Source organism: Lissotriton helveticus, chromosome 1_1, assembly GCF_964261635.1.
Source record: "Lissotriton helveticus chromosome 1_1, aLisHel1.1, whole genome shotgun sequence".
Classification (NCBI taxonomy): Eukaryota; Metazoa; Chordata; class Amphibia; order Caudata; family Salamandridae; genus Lissotriton; species Lissotriton helveticus.
Window position 1 is genome coordinate 1,394,339,123 of NC_136057.1, and position 17,289 is coordinate 1,394,356,411.

Here is a 17,289-nt window from a genome sequence, read left to right on the forward strand (position 1 = left end):
CACCCAGAATCAGTGCTACAAGCCTGATGTCCGAAAGCACTCATATATCACCAACAAACCCGCAGAACCAAGAAACACTACGCGCACTTACTCTACGGTCACTGCAGGGCCACAGGCATTTGAGAGGCAAAGTTATTCTTTTCAATGATTTGAAACTTAAAGGAAACCTTACCTGAAAATGGGCCAGTCAAAGTATTTGGGCCTAGGGTCCGCACAAGGGACCCCCACAGCCGCAGAGCTAGCGCGGGTGGATGTGTCCTACTCGGATATAGGTGGAGGGGCCGGTGAAAGTAACTGCAATACCTTGAGCACTGCTGGCCCTAAAGGGACCACGGGGCCTGAAATCAGCACAACCGGGCCCCTATACTAGACTACAACCAACGAGGCAAACATCTGTTTTAGCCATTATGTACAAGAGTGGCTGCTGTTCAGCATGGCTAAAAGTTAGTGGGGTGGGGTGCGGTAGAATGGAGTAGAATGGAATAGGGTAGATTGGGGTGGAGTGGGGAAAATTGGCATTGAGTGGAGTGGGGGTAGAGAGGGGGAGGTTAAAGTGGGGGAGCTGGGTAGATCAGCATGGTCAGGAACATTTTAAGGATTTGGGGGGCCCCTGTTCCGAACAGCTTTGAATTTATGATTCAGTTTCAGCTCTTTCATGCGCTCTTTGCCAGGTCACACTCACCCATATTCTAAATGTGTTTGCATCTAATATTCAGGAATAGTGACATAGGTTTTCAATATTGTAACAAAGCAGCAGCTCACTAATATTATTGCAAATAATCTCTCTGACACCCTCCCATTTTTCATGTGAGGCCCTATTGTGATCTAAAAGAAACTATTTTTTATGGATTTTGCATGAAAACATAAACACAACATTTCTCTGCAAAATGTCTGTTATAAGACTCTCACACATCACCCACGTTAAAGGAAGATGGTATTGAAAATAATCTGTTTAAGAATTATTCAAGCTCATCCGGGCAAGACTCTGCAGAACAGGGCTGGCTCTATCCGGGGGCCTCCTGAAAGGCTGGGGCCCAGGGCCAGAGCCAAATTTGTCCATGCCTTAAAACGTCTCGGAGCGTGGTAGATTTGGAGTAGGGCAGATTGAACTGGGGTAGATTGGGTAGAGCGAGGTAGATTGGAGTGGAATAGATTGGGGTACATTAGAATGCAGTAGATTGGAGTGAGCTAGGTAAGAGTAGGGTAGATTGGGGTAGAGTAGTGTGGGATATATTGGGGTCGAATTGAGTGGATTGGGGTGGATTGGAGGAGAGTGGGGTGGATTGTGGTTGACTGAAGTGGACTGGGGTAGACTGGAGTGGAGTCAAGTAAAGCGGAGTGTGGTAGATTGGAGTAGGGTAGACTGGGGGGTTTATAGTAGGGTAGAATGGAATGGAGTGGTGGTAGATTGGGATAGTTTGGAGTGGAATAGATTGGGCTGGAGGGGGTAGATTGGGGAGTGGAGCAGATTGGGATGGGGTGGAGTGGGGTAAAGTGGGGTAGATTGGCAATGAGCGGTGTAGATTGGAGTGGAGTAGACTGGGGTAGATCAGAGTGGGGTAGATTGGGGTGAAGTAGAGTAGATCAGGGAGAGTGGGTTAGATTGGAGTGGAGTTAGGTCGATTGGAGTGGGGTAGATCAGGGTATGGTGGAGTGGGGTATATTGGGGTAGGGTAGAGTGGAGTTGAGTAGATTGGAGTAGGATAGATTGGGTGGATTATGACAGGGTAGATTGGCGAGAGGTTGGGTAGATTGGATTGGAGTGGCATAGATAGATAGAAGTGAGATAGAAAGGAGTGGCATATTTCAGACGGGGTAGATAGAGTTGTGTGAAAGATTGGGATGGGGTAGGGTAGAGTGGAGTGGGGTAGATTAGAGTGGAGTAGATTGGAGTGGTTTAGATAGGTGTAGGGTAGATTGGGGCAGAGTGGAGTGGGAGATACCGGGGTAGATTGGAGTGTAGTGGGTAGATTGGGGAAGAGTGGGGTGGATTGGGGTAGATTGGAGTGGGATAGAATGAGGTATAGTCTGTACAGTAGAGTGTAGTGGGGTAAATTGGGTGGATTATAATAGGGTACAATGGAATGGGGTGGGGTAGAATGGGGTAATTGGGGTGTGCTAGATTAGGGTGGAGTGGGGTAGATTGGGAAAGTGGGGTAGAGTGGAGTGGGGTTGATTGGTATGGGGTGGAGTGGGGTAAACTGGAGTAGAGTGGGGTAGTGTGGATTGGAGTAGATTGGAGGGGGTAGATTGGGGTGAAGTGGAGTCGATTTGGGTGGAGTGGGGTAGACTGGAGTGGGGAAGATATGGGTAGAATCAAGTGGGATATATTGGGGTAGATTGGGGAAGAGTTGAATGCAGCGGAGGGGGGTAGATTGGGTGTATTATGTATTGTATTGTAATTGTAATTGGGATGGGGTGGGGAAGACTGGTTTGGGTTAAGGTGGGGTAAACTGGAGTAGAGAAGATTGGAGTGGAGTAGATTAGGGTAGATTGGAGTGGGGTAGACTGGAGTGGGTGGATTGGAGTCAAGTAGTATGAGGTGGCTTGAGGCAGGGTAGAATGGAGTGGGATGGAGTAAGGTGTATTGGAGTTGAACGGGTTAAATTGGACTCTAGTGGGGGTAGATTTTGGCGGCATGTGGAGGGGGTTGATTGTGTAGAATGGAATGGAGTGAGGTAGATTGGGGTAGAGTGCAGTGGGGTAGATTGGGTGGATTGGAGAGGTTAGATTGGAGTGGGGTACAGTAGAGTGGGGTAGAGTGGAGTTGGATATATTGGAGTGGAGTTGAGATTGGAGCGGGGTGAGATAAACCAGGGGAAAGTGGAATGGAGTGGAGTAGACTGGAGTGGGGTAGATTGGGGTAGATTGTAGTGGAGTGTAGTAGGGTAGATTAGGGTGGAGTTGGGTAGATTTGGTAGTTTAGAGTAGGGTAGACTGGTATGGAGTGGGGGAATTGGAGTGGTGTAGTTGGTGTGGAGTAGATTGGATTGGAGTGGGGTACTTTGGAGGGGAGTGGGTTGGACTGGAGTAGGATAGAGTGGGGTGGGGTAGATTGTAGTGGGGAGGGTGGAGTAAACTGGGGTATGCTGGAGAGGAGTGGAGTAGATTGGAGTGGAGTGGAGAGTGGTAGGTTGGAGTGGGTTGGATTGGAGTGCAATAGATTGGGGATTCGTGAATTGGAGTAGGGTAGATTGGAGTGGAGTGAGGTAGAGTGGAGTGGGTTAGATTAAAGTGGAGAGGAGTGGGGTAGATTGGGTGGGTTGGAGTGAGATAGAGTGGAGTGGATTAGACTGGGGTAGATTGTGGTGGAGTGGGGTAGATTGGAGTGGAGAGGAGATGGATAGAATGCAGTGGAGTTTGAAGTGGAGTGGGCAGATAGGAGTGGGATGGGGTAGAGAGGGTTGGAGTAGGGTGGAGAGGGGTAGATTAGAGTGGAGGGAGTGAGGTGGAATGGGGTATATTTAAGTGGAAAAGAGTGGGGTAGGTTGGGTGGATTGTAGTGAGATGGATTGGAGTGGAGTGGAATGGGGAAGATTATGGTAGATTGGATTGGGGTAGATTGTGGTGGAGTGGGGTAGATGGGAGTGGAGTGGGGAAGATTGGAGTGGAGAAGAGTTGGATAGATTGCAGTGGAGTTTGAAGTGGAGTGGGGGCAATTGGAGTGGAATGGGGAAGGTTGGAGTGGAGTGGGTTGGATCGGGATAGACTGGAATGTGGTGGATCGGAGTGGAGTGGGATAGACTATGTAGACTGGAGCAGAGTGGGGCAGATTTGAGTAGAATGTGAAAGATTGGGTGGAGTGGGGCAGATTGCAGTGGAGTGGGGTTAGCCTGGGTTAGAGCAGGGTAGAGTGGGGTGGGTAAATTGGGGTGGGGTAGATTGGAGTAGAGTTGGGTAGATTGGGTGGAGTAGGGTAGAGGGAGTGGGTTTATTGGAATGGGGTAGAGCGGGGTGGGATAGACTGTGGTAGAGTGGAGTAGATTGGAGAGGGGTATATTGGGGTAGAGTCTGTAGCGAAGTGGAGTGGAGTGGGGTAGACTGGATTAAAGTGGGGAGATTGAGTGGAGTGGAGAAGATTGGAGTGGAGCAGATTGGGGTATACTGTAGTGAAGTGGTGTGGAGTAGATTGGGGTACACTGAAGTGGAATAGATTGGAGTTAGGAGGGGTAGACTGGTGTGGGGTAGAGTGGATTGGGATAAGTGGTGTGGAGTGCAGGAGCGTAGAGTGGAGTGTTGTGTTGTGGCATAGATTGAACTGGTGTGGAGTCGCATGTCGTGGAGTAGGGTAGATTAGAGTGGGGTAGAGTGGAGTCAGTACAGTGGAGGGGCATCGAGTGGAGTTTAATGTTGTCTCATGGAGTGAGTGGCATAGATTGGAGTGGCATTTAGGGCGTGTCGTAGAGTATCTTAGAGTAGAGGAGCTTAGATTAGAGTGGCATATCATAGAATGGAGTGGGGTCGTATAGAGAGGAAGGACATAGAGTGGAATGGAGAGACATAGTGTGGAGTATGCATGGTGTGGGAACACCCTGTCATTACAGACAACACATTTTCAATTGAAGTGACCATTACATTTGCACCGAAAAGAGGTTTTACTGCACGCAAATGTCATCATCTAGTGTATTGATGCGTTTTGATTTTATTCAAAGATTTGTTTTCAACACACTTCAGAATTACAAAAGAAATGTGCTTCATTTGTACTAATTCTGACATATTCTGAAACATCAGCACAGTTAATTTATTTAAATGTGTTGTTGTGTGCCAAAAAACACAAAAAAACAACCTACACCGTCTCCTCTGACTTGGATACTCAGCAGGATTGTCGCATAAATTCTCCCACTTTGAAATCAGAGAAAGAAAAGTGAACACCAAGCTCCCTTGGAAGACAGAGCCTGAATGCACTGCAAATGTGACAACATAAGAACAAGATTTAAAGGCCTGTTTACAGAAAGCGAGTTTGTGGAAGAATGTAGTAAACATTGTTTGGGCAATGGGAGGGATGAATTCAAGCTGGACAGCCTAAAGCACATAAATCCAGCAAATAGAAAACCAGAAAAGTGAGTTACAATCCACAAAGCCAGTGGTAAGCAATGGTATGCAAAGGGCAGAATGCATTCCTAGATCAGCTTTCTGAATGTCCCCAAGATGTCTTTAGCAAGCCAGACAGCTGTGCTGTCTGATAGGCTTTGACCTTAGAAGGATGCATACTCATGAGAGCATCACACTTTCTACAACTGATGAACTGCAAGATGCAGTTATGCAGTTTGACAGAGCACGGGTGCTGGCTAATCCAGCAGCATGGGGCTCTGTCCAAGCTTCTATCCTGATTGGTAGTGTTCATGCTCCTGAGAGCTTCTCATGCTCCTGAGGCACACAGGGCAGAGAATGTTCTGATCTTGGTGCTTAGAGCAAGACTTGGGCAGAGTCAGGTGAACCAATATAAAACCAATGTTCTGGGCTCTGGAGGGAGAAAACAGCCCCCAGTCTGGGGCCTTCCACCTTTAAATATCTGGTGGCTGGCCAGTTGACTGAAAGGGTATCATCCCAGCCTTTCCCACAGGAAGCCCGCAGAAGACAAATGTGTGGAGGGTGAGAGTGACAGTAGTAGAGACTGGTTGTCTCAACAGTCATCACAACTAGCAGTATGTCAAAGTCAAGAGATGACTACAGTTGTGACTTTGTGCTTGTTGGGAAGGAAAAGTTCCATGTGTGGACGTGGATGTGCTCCCCAGCCCCTCCCCTTCTCCCCCCAGCCGAATGGATATCATGAGTCCAGTACTTGGTTGAACATCACTGTCTTGTCAGGAGAGAGAAGACAGCCAAAACTTCTTGCTGTTGGAACCAGGGCTGAGGACCAAGGTCTGCCAGTCTCCCTGCTGGGCGAGGGGCCATCACCCAAGAAGCCAAGACCACTTGCCCTGAGCCTGGTGCATCAGCCTTCTGCCTGCGAGCCAAGACCAGAGTACCTTGTGAGTAGGAGAGCACATAAGTCCACCTATATGACAAGACTAGTAAGCCCAGTGAGGAGGAGGAGAGCACCTGGAGGGAGCGTAGGTCCCATCATGGGAATCCTGCTGAGCAAAGTGAGATTTTAAGTCCGGTAAGGACCATTGCAGATGTGAGGGCTATTTGACCAATTCTGCCAAAATATGTGACCCCCATGTATAGGAAGGGGCCACAGTGTAATCTGGTCCATTACCCATGAGTGCGCCAAGTCAGTCGAAGCCCCCCACTTTGTCCCAGGAAGGGACCACAGTTAAAGTCGGGCCATTTCCTATGTGTGTGCCGGAGCTGATCCTCCCTAGTGTTCTGAGAAGGGGGTCTCAGTAAAGGCACAGCTGTGGTCTGCATGTGGGCCATAGTGTGACCCGATGTTACTGGAAGGTAGACATCGTAGAGCTAGGGCCATCGCCCTGACTCATTGCAATAAGGCAACTGTTGGGAACACATACTGATCACTGGCAGAACTGAACTGGAATGTCGAACATCAAGGTGGCCGTCCAGAGACTGAGAAGGCTGACGTGACATTAGGGGCAGTCCACAGGAGGTCATGGGCCCTCACCATGTAGAGACTGGAGCCTCAAAAAGTGTGTCCTTACCCGCTGGAATTGCCAGCTGTCCTTGGGTCAGGTAAGACTGTTCAAGGCCATCGAGCAGACATGCGTCAACCTTACAGCCTGTGAGAAAAGGTTGGAAAACAGTTCCAATACCTATCAACACTCTCTCCACTGCTCAGGTGTTAACTCAGGGGCCAACAGAACCCCTCCCACAGTGTAGTAGATAAGAAAGAGGCTCACTGTCTTCCTCTGACTCCACTGCAGAGCCATGACACTCATTGTGCAATCCCGCCGGAGGCAAGGCTTTAGCCGGTTCACATGGAACACCCTATTTGGTTCCGGTGTGGCACCTGTGACCACCAAGCTGTTAACATCTGAAATCTTCTGAACTACCTTGTATGCCCCACACCATTTGCCCTCCAAAGGCCTTGGAAAAATAGGCTTCAACACCAACACCTCCTGACCATCTTGATACCCAGTCAGCGCAGCTTTCAGAACATACCAGCAGTCCTTCATAAATACATGGCTCGCCTGAAGGTTTTCCATTCGCCTGACTAATGTATTGAGTCATCAACATCCTGAGGCCAATCAGATAATCTACCAAATCCTTCTCTGGAGACTCTGAGATTCCTTCCGAATTTTTTCCGATTAGAGTAAGTGGAACCCGCACTGGATGTCCCTACAGTTCAAGGTGATGGAACCTTACTTCTTTTTGAGGAATCAATCTGTAGGCAATCTAGTAGTTATCTCTACATAGAGGATCTAAAAGGGATCAAAAATGCCAGGAGCGTACCAATCCCTAATATATAAAGAAAATCACACAATCTACGTCTGGCTTTTTAGTCAAATACACAGGACAAAGTTATTTATGCTCGCAATTAGCTGTTTGTAGTAAGACCACCAGAACTATCAAGTAGGCCATCCATTTAGCAAACATTGTGATTTCCAACCATGCCTTTGCTGACCTGGTCCTGGGATTCTTTCCAAAGTCCTTCCTGTTGTGCCTTGCAGAAATCCTCCCAGGTAGGCCCCCAGCAGGTAGCAAACCCTGTAGCTCTGGAAACGACCCAGTCTACAGCACCTGGTCCACGTCGGCAGACTCATCCGCCTCTCCCTCTAGAGCAATAGCGATACAGTAACAATGACCTCCACAGCCTGTGCCTTCCCAGAGTCTGCCCTTTCCTGCAAACAACCTTGCCCTGGTCTCTGCAAATTAGGAATTGTCCCAGCCTCATTCTGACACTGCTGCACAGCCTGTGCTCTGATCAACACAACTGGTTCCGTCCAAGCCACATAGGAGTTATCAAATCATTGCCCAAGAGGCAACACCAACCAGCATCTTCCTTCTTTCTCACCCTTACATTTACTATGGTCACCTTGCCATTGATTTCTATCTCAACCCATGAAAGCAGATTCTCCATATCCTCACCACTGGCTACCAAACCTGTATGCTTGGTACCAGGGAGAATTTCCTTGGGTTTGAGATACGTCCTCCCAACCAAGGTCCTGAAAGCACCAATTTCTCTCAGGGCAGGCACCTGCCTCTCATTGATACTAACTTCCTACACAAACTCCATCATGTCAGGATGAATGTACATCAGAGCATCTGGATCCCACTCATCCATAGAAACTCAGTTGAGTGCAACAGGACCCCCTCAGGTCCCTTCACCCATGTGAAGCACACCAGCAATGTAAATTGATACTTGTATAGCGCACTACTCACCCGCAAGGGTCTCAAGGCGCTTGTACGAATACCGCTGTGGAACCCATCCTGCTTTCCCTGTGAGGTGTCCACTCCTGGGCACCCCCAAGGTGGAGGCCAGGCATCCATAGCGTTGTGGGGGCCGTTGTGAAGATTAAGCAAGCTATTGCCCAGAGTTGCAGAGTGGGACTCCATGATTGGAATAGGCACCGAGGCGAGAATTATCAGGTCCGTGGAATTTTTGAGCCCAAGACCCGCCGAGGCGGGGAATTGAACCCTGGTCCCGGGCTAGACCTCTGCATCAGGGTCTGCTGCTCTAACCATTGAGCCACACTTCTCCACTGTGCTGGTGCTCAACAATCACTAGTGCTGGTGTTACAGGGTCTGTCACCGGAGTCTCTTCTGTAGTGTCCCACCTGTTGTCAACACCTTAGACTTGGAAGGTCCTTCCTGTCCCACCTTCTCACGATGCTTCTTGGCAAACACATCATTACCCTTCCCATTTCACCTGGACCTTCCTTGGGTCCCTCTGGAAGTACCCTGGCCTTACCCTTTGGTTTTGAACTAGTGTGTGAAGTATTTCACTATCCTTGTTGCTTAGAAGCATACTGCTCTACCTCTTTTTTTTAACTCTGTTAGCTAACCACTTGTCAGCAAACACGGCAAGGTTTTCTGCATCCCTCTCTGTCAAATTGGACTTGTGTTGACTAACTGTGGTAGTGGTACAAAAGGAGGTGGTGATGGACGGAGCATCTGAACCAATCAAACACTCACACCCAGTCAAAAGATCTGGGTTTGATCCATCACCGTTCTTTAGCCCACTCTGCCAGCTCAGGTCAGACATGGCTATATGCAAATCAGTCTGACCCTGTGCCTCATGGGAACAGTCCAGCCCGAACTGCCAAGCCTTGCCTTCCCTGGACCAGAAACAAGCTTCCGAGGACCGGTTTCTGGCATTACAGCCGTCTTCAGCCCGGCTTGCTTGAATCCAGTGGCAAAGTGAGCAAGGGACTCACATCTGAGCATACCCTGCCACACTTATGGCGGCCAAAAGCGGTACAAAAGGGTACAAAACTGTGGTAGAGCACTCATCCTTGAGTTGCTCTGTCACCATCAAATTGTTAAGGGAAAAAGTCCTTGACCTCTATCCTTCTCACCCTCTCATTCCAGTCAGGCAATAAACCTTGAATCCAACGGAATACCATCCGCTATCTTGCAGTCCCAAAACCTATGAAGGTTCTAAGCTGGGCACATCCAAAAACCATCTAATCAGAGCTTCCTTCTTGCTATCATAGTCCAACTGATCTGCCACAGGCATCCTTCCAAGAATGGCTGCACCTTCCAAAGACTAGCACCCAATTAAGGCACCTGCCTTAGACACCTCAATCAAGGCACGCGACTTGAAAGCTCATAAACCATTTCAAGATATCCTGGCCTTCCATATGCACATGTACAAGCTCTCCTGGAATCTTGGCCATTACCTGGCCCAAATTGGAAGTGTAGTCGCTCCTCCCTGATGGAGTTGCACCTGCAGCTATTCTATGCTTATTTTTCTCAAGGTCAATCCTTTCCCTCTCCTGCTCTTTCCCTTTCCTTTTCCGTCTCCTCACCCTCTCTTAATTTCTCTTTCCACGCTCTCAATTTTTATTCCTGTGCCCATCCCTCCTGTATCTCCCACCTATGCTCCTCTAGTTCTAGGTGAGCCTTTCTCTGCTTCTCCCTCTCAAACTTCTGGCCTTAACCTTCTGCTCTCTTTTAGCTTTCTGGAGAGCCAACTGTAAGCTTATGGTATTTTCTAGCTTCGACCCACCCCAGGGATTTACTACTGGAACGGGTGACAGTGGTACCCTAGAAAGGCAGTGTACATACTGGGGAAATTCTGGAAATAAACAGGGGTATTGTGCTGGGGAAATCCTGAAAAGTGCATTCCTAACATGTTTCCTTCTGAGGGACTACCACATTCTTCTGGCTTTCACCCAATGTCTCATATTGGTCCCTAATGAAATCAGCACATACCTCACTCTCCCAGATCCTGCAAGCCCTCCAGCCTCTGTCCCTACATAGATATATCATCTGCTCTAAAGAAATATCGTGTTACTGGTGTAAATTGGAAATGTCCTCTGCAGTGTTGACACCATGGTCTCCTAAAGGATAGGCGCCCCACGCTCACCTTATTGTTGTTACTGACTGCATTTTGAGTCGTGAGCCTGTGTAAGTGTGACACCTACCTCCATTAGAAGAACCTTGGAACGCTTGACTTGTGCTACCACTGATTGTCAAGTGCTGGATGGGTCAGTACTTGGCCCAGTTACTAAGGACCCATAGTAGGAGGGCCCCGGGACATCAAGAGAATGCTGGATAGAAGCCAATATGCAAAGCTCCAGCCAGAGCTCCGCAACTGCTACTGCCACAGATCAACACCAACCCCAGCCAAGCCTCAGCTCAGGGCCATCACCTGCCAACCACGAGATAGTCACCATTCAGCAATGGATCCCGACACATCTCAGCAGTGGGTTCAGCCCCAGCTCAGCGCATGGTCCAACCATGATGCAGCATATTGTCTGGCCAGGCTCAGCAAATGGTCACGCCAGGGCTCTGAACTGGGTCCAACCAACAACCAACACTGAGTCCAGCCACTGTCCACCTGGCCTGACAGTTCGGGCTTGGCTGTTCCCATTGGGCGCAGGGTCAAGACTGATTTGCATATGGCTGGGTTCAAACTGGAATGGCATGGGGAGCAAAAAAAACGATGGATTTAGGCCCAGATCTCTGTACTGGGGTGAATGTATGACTTTGTTCTGCCTTCTGTCCATCAATTGTTCTTTTTGCCACTGTCCAGCACCAAGCCAATCCACAGCTCACTCCACATCCAACCACTGCAGGCACGAGGGCAACTCGACATAGCATGTGGCGACCAATAAACACTGGTCCGCCGCTGCTCAGAACTGGGCCTCACCAGTACAAACAATACCCCTTCCTCCCTCCAGGTACTAATCAGATGTATTATTATTATTAGCGCTTTATCGTTGTTGGCCACACTCGCTGGCTGTTCAGGAGTGCTTGCATGGGTTTTACACATACACTGAATTTTCTTCCTATATGTTACATTACTCTTTACACCATATCATCTTTAACCTCTCCTTCTGGCTGGCTGTTTGGGAGAGTTTAAATGGGTTTTTACAGAGGCACTCGAAATTAATCGGATATAATAGAATGCCATTCCTGGACCTATAAAAAGTCGAGGACCTGTTACTGGAAAACAGGAGGAAGCGGACAGGTGACAAAAGGCCAGCTCCGAGGCAAGAGCTTAGGGCGGTCTTGGGCGCGGGGCGGCTTGTGGGAAACAACCTCACCCCTAACAGGCCCGTGCATCTCTGAACGCATCCTAGGAGTCCGGTGGCGAGCAGTCCCCGAGGAGGGAGGGCGGGCAGGGGAGATGCTGGGGGTGTGGCCAGCTGCCTGCGGGGGAGGGGAGGGGAGTCTGCTGGTGGCTGTCCACTGTCAACAGCCGAGGAGAGCTTGTGGACAGCTCCCCGCCCCACCCCTCGGTGCAGCAGGGGCCGACCCTCAGTGTCGGTAAGACTACTACCTCCAGAGGCACCACCCGTGTGAGGGGAGGTCTTCCCGCCACCCACCCTCGTGAAAGGACAGTCAGGGGGCTTCCCACCTCTTAGAGACAGGAAACAGATGGTGACAGACAGCGGGAGCAATGCCCATCGCAAGCGAGGACCGCCGGCTGCGGTCCAGGGTCTATGCGGCAACCGTACACATGGGGGCACCTGGGAGGGGGCGTCTGGAAACAGCCCCCGGCCTTTAAGACATCCTTAGCCCTTACTGGGGCCAGCTACGGAAGGGGTCTCGGGTGTCCCTCCACAGGGGGCCACCTCGGTAAAACTATCATACCAATAGGACAATCCTATTAAACGTGGAGGAGCCGATGGGGCCTGTGAGTAAAGCCCCCAGCTCCACAAATGACAGCCGGGGTGAGGGTCTGTGGACAAAGACCCGCTCCCTAGAGAGCGGCCTGTGAAGTGACAGCTAGGGTGGGCGGCGGGGGCTCTGGCGCCGCTCCGGCCGCTGTTCCTGGTGCGCCAGCAACTGTGACCAGGCTGTGGAAATACACGTATGCCTTATGCGCGGCTGGCATTCCAGGACGTGCACCGCCTCTCAGCTCCCCACACCCAGGTACGCAGGAAAACCCAGCCCCGGGCACAACCTGAAACCCAACATCCAATAGAGCGAACAATATATTGAGCATTTTATAACAGCGCATGCAGTGACGGGTTTAAATAGCCGGCATGACAGGCTGAGTCGACCTTTCCGGGATTCGTGATGTGCTGGTTGCCCAGGTGCCTGCTGCGCGCACTTTAAAGCACATGGATCGACGCATGCACGCCAGAGAAAACGAACAGATGACTTCCATGTTACACACAGACTTCGCTACAGGCGCACGGACCCCTCAAGCTATCACACCAGGCCCGGGAGCCGTGACCTGAAGTTTACACTGATCTCCGGCGGAAGCGCTCAACCCGATGAGCTACCTTGCCTGCTGTTAATTAACATTTGATCGCAGCTGTTATATCAGATGGGCAGATTGAACGCGCCAATGCACCCGCTGACAGCCCTTTAAGATAGTATGTATGAGACGCCTCCGACCCCACCCCATCTGCATTCAAACACCGACACCTCTGCGGTGCAGCAGCACCTCACCCGCGCCAGCTGTTCTGCAGAATGACGAAGAGACGAACTTCTTAGCCGCTCCGTCCAGCTTGGGGAAACCGAGCCCCGGTCTCTAGAACACCGAAACCCCCAAAATGCACCCCGCGTCTCTGGATCAGGACAGTTATAAAGAAAACTTCAAATACCAGGAAATGAAGCAAATTCCACCTTGTGGCGAGACGGACAGGCGGGGCGGGGGAGGCCGAAGGAGGGGGACAGGTTACCTTGCAGGGGCTGGTCTCAGGCCGCAGCTCGGGAGCACGTCCGCCTCGGTCTCTGCGGTCTCTCCCTCTGCGCGCAGCTCTCGCCTCACACCCGGATCTGGCTTATTTACCGATCCCTAATTCCAAGCTGAGGCAGCCCAGTGCAGGAGTGAGAGAGAGGGAGGGAAGGCGCGCGAGGGGAGGGGTGTCGCTTTCACAGCAGACCTCAACAATCAACCCTGGGCAGCATCCACCCACTGCGGCCCTCCTGTGCTGGCAGCCTCTCCTGCCAGGCCCAGCCCTCCTCGGCAGGCCCGGCCTCGGGTGCCTCCCTCTCCGGGCCTGGCCTGCCTCCTGCTCAAATCTGCCATCCCACAACCAGGCTGACTCCTGCCCCTCTTTCCTACCCCTAGGTCGGCCTCTACTTTTCCACTCCTTCCTCTCTCCACCCTTGGCTGCTGCTGCTCTCCCTCTGCATGGTGCTCTCACTCGTACAGCAGGAGCAGTGGCACCGGGGCACAGAAGTGTGAGAGTCCAGAGTGCCAATATGGGCCACTCACCCCGCATGAAGAACATAGCATGCACATCAATAAATAAACACACAAGAAATGTTGGTTGGAAAACTTGTTGCTGCAGGTTTTATTTCATACAAGAAATATGCCAACGCGGTGGGTCAACTTAAGGGCGATCCATGGGCAGGCAGCGGTGACTGACCTAAGCTGCCCTGCTGCTGATGAGCCAACTGCACCGTGGCCAACCCAATCAGTGCTACCATTTAGTGGGGATTATCCCCCTTAAATACAATGGACAACGAGTCCATCCCTTTACTCATGAATTTTTAGGGGCGGAGCGTGATCAGGCAAGCCCCAAGTTGCCCAGGCTTACAACCACCCGAAAAACGAGCTGGGTGCCGTCATTTTCCCCCAGGGTCCTTTTGTAAAGACTTCTGGGGTTGTTTGGCATATGCACCTGTATTGTGCTCCTGAAGAGGGTACCTCTATGTACCATTCAGCCTCCGGATCACCCTGTAACTCTGCCAAAGCCCTGGATGTGACCGCCATCATTTCGGGGCCCCCCACCATGGCAGGCTCCATAACCTCCTGCAACCTGCAGATACCAGTCCTTCCAGCTGGACCAATTCCCTATCAACCTCTGGCAGGTGTGCCCCTTCCCTATCGGGGTACCATGTTGTGTTTGCGCTAACGAGGCCATGCCTCATTTACCAAGCCCTTCTTATTTTAAAGATTTTGAATTTGAGTTAAACCAATCTTTCCTGCTTGGTGGGCTTGTACTTGGCTTTATTTATCCTTCTGTAGGAAAGTACGAATGGCCTCCCTGGAAGCTGGGAACTACCGTTCTCCTCTTTAACCAGAGTTCCAAAGTATGTCCCTTTGTTTAAATAAGTAATTGTTTGTGGCCAACACAACACCCATATCTTTATCCGCTGACCTCCATTTGTGTGGGAGTACAGCAACAGCAAGATATAGGACCCCTAGGGGATTTAAAACGACAGCTCTCTTCGTAACCACAGCTCTGTGTGACACAATCCATTGCGCACTGTGTGCAAATTTGTGCATTTTTATTTGGGGACTGACTTAGCCCTTGTTTGCCCCCATTACTTGGATGGTCCCAAATATCAGGGTTCAGTCTGACTACCATGTGCCGCACCAGCAAGTGAAATGTAGGCATGTATCGAATTTAAGCTGTGTCATGTCCATTTGAGGACGCCCAGTGATCCTCTCCCTCCAAAAACAAGACAAAATTGGATGTAAAAACAGGGGGTGAGGCCTGAAGTCCCCCAAGTGTACTCAATTATTCTGCAACATATCATGTCCTTATTGCCTGCAACCTGTCAACCTGACTGCGATCTGCAGCTGTATGTCGCCATACTGTCCCCACCTTAGCGTATGTAGCCCATAGCCAGACCTTTGCTAAAGGTATACTAGTGTGCAGAAAAGCTGCCAATGCCTTTGCATAGTGAGAACTAAGAGTAAAACATATGAATAAAATGTCCTGCCCCTTCTTAACTAAGGATGCCAGATTGGTTCTGGTGATAATCATCATCTCTGCTCCAAAACCAATTTCTGAACCTGTAGAAGCCACAGCACACTTTTCAGAATGACAAACTAACGCAACCCACCTGGCTAAAGGGCTGCGGGGTATAATAGCTTCATTGCTGGAACCCTTTACCCACAGTCATCCTTCCAGCATTCTGCTTCAAGTCACCATGTCTGCAAGCCTGGCACCATCTGACTATGATCTTTAGCAGCTGAGTCACCCTAGTGATGTCCCCACCCTAGTAGGCTAGTGCTAAACTTCTGCTAAAGTATACCAGAATGCAGGCAAGAGCATGGAAAAGCTTCTGGGAGGTGAGGACAGGGGAACAATATGTACCAAATCCACCCCCACTCTAACTGCAGACTTTAGGAGGCTGCTGTGTTGCCGTACTGCTGCACCCACCTTGGCGTGGTTTGCCCAGCACCCAAATTCTGCCAGATATTGCCGGGATGCAGACAAGGAAGCTTTTTCCTGGAGAAAGTTTGGGTAACTGAAAGCTCAAATCTTGCCTGCCCTCTCCTAACTTATAGAATTGTGAATTGCTTTAATACTCTTTGACAGCCATTGTCCTCCACAAAAGTGTTCCCCGCACCTTGAGAAGCCTGTCTACTTTCTAGGGCAACCACTCCTACACCTAATGGCTGTACCTCCCATAGAGCAGTCTCTAACTTTAAAGAGAAGCGTCCTATGGTACACTCTGGTTTTGCTGAGAGCACATTCCAGTTAACTGGCCACTAAGTTTTGCACCTCAACCGTTTTATTGCTGCAGCTCTATTGAACCAATAATACGTCATATCCAGTACCAGTGGGTACTTGTCCTAGGTGCATCACCCAGTCAGTCCCTTGGTTAGTTTAACCATATTCAACTCTTGTGCTTTCTATACACTTTCTTTTCCTTCTCACGCTGCACTGTGGAAGGAGTAGTGGCCCCAGTCCCAGTGTTGAAATCAAATTAACTGAAATGAAAGCAATATTTGTCTGGACATGTCCTCCCCTCCGACCCCTAGGCTGGGTTAACTAACTTGATCTGCTAGCTGGGATACCTAAATTGGTCCGTCTCAGTGGTAATTTGTAGTAAATCCTTGATGCTGTCAATAGTGAGGACCGTGCGGCAACAACATCCATCATGTGCCCATAGTTCCATCTTGTGACACTTCTGCTCGGCGTGACCAGAAGGCACGAAAGGAAAGCCATATGGGCGGAGGCAGGTATAAGTACCTTGCCCCCATCCTCTGCTGCGCCGCAAGTGACGCGTGGCCCGCGCCGGACTTTGGGGACACCGGAGAGTCCCAACCACTAGACATGTTGCTGTGCCTAATGTGGCACCAGGGTGGCTGCTCTCTTGAGTGGGCACAGTGAGTGTGCCGCGGGCAACCTCATCAACACCACAATTTGTGGCTGATTCTTATTACTAACAAGGGATGGTGGTGGGGGAATGTCCTCTCTTTCACTGACACCATTGCTTCGTTACTGTTCTCTACCCGTGGTCCAGCCCACCTCTGTGACAGGCCTGCCATGGGGCAGTTGTGCTTTCTCTTCTCCCCCAGGCCCAGCCGGAGCATGCTCTGACCCTGCTCTCGCAACCCTTGCTTGGATTTTCAATTCTTCTCGGTGCATGTGCCAGGGCATTGTGCAGTGTCTACCTCCCACGTGACTTGCTCCCATCCACTTCTGGAGGGAGAGGGCACAGGGGCGCGTGGCAGGTGCTTGTGAGCCATCCACTCCTTCCCTGCGCCCAGGTGGAAGATCAACTCTATTGAAGTGGGTCTCTCCGACTGTCTCTTGTCGTCTGACCTTCTGCGAATTGGTGTGGTATCCCCAACTTCAACCTTTAAATAGATGAGCTGTACCCGCCTTTCCGTCAATCACAATCTGGTTAGGATTCACCTCGCATCCCCGGGGGATGTCTCTCCTCCAGCGATAGCTTCACCATTTCAAGGTATATCTAACCTCTCTCCAAGGTAAGGAGTCAGAGCGTCAGTAGCAGCAGGGGTGTCCACCCGCTCGCCTCGAAGGCATCTGATGGGCCTCTCATAAGACGCCATGG

At 50.4% G+C, this 17,289-nt stretch overlaps 1 protein-coding gene across 2 annotated transcripts in view; it reads right to left on the reverse strand.

The window, feature by feature from the left end:
* RAB3D (RAB3D, member RAS oncogene family) overlaps positions 1 to 17,289 on the reverse strand; it is a 219,476-nt gene that overhangs the window by 167,514 nt on the left and 34,673 nt on the right. Inside the window, exon 1 of one of the 2 annotated variants that reach the window (XM_078684168.1) lies at positions 13,206 to 13,441. The exons of the other annotated variant lie outside the window; for it this stretch is intronic. The gene's annotated coding sequence lies outside the window, so the exon portion shown is untranslated. Of the gene's footprint in view, positions 1 to 13,205; positions 13,442 to 17,289 lie in introns of those variants that run through there. 2 annotated transcript variants of the gene reach the window in all.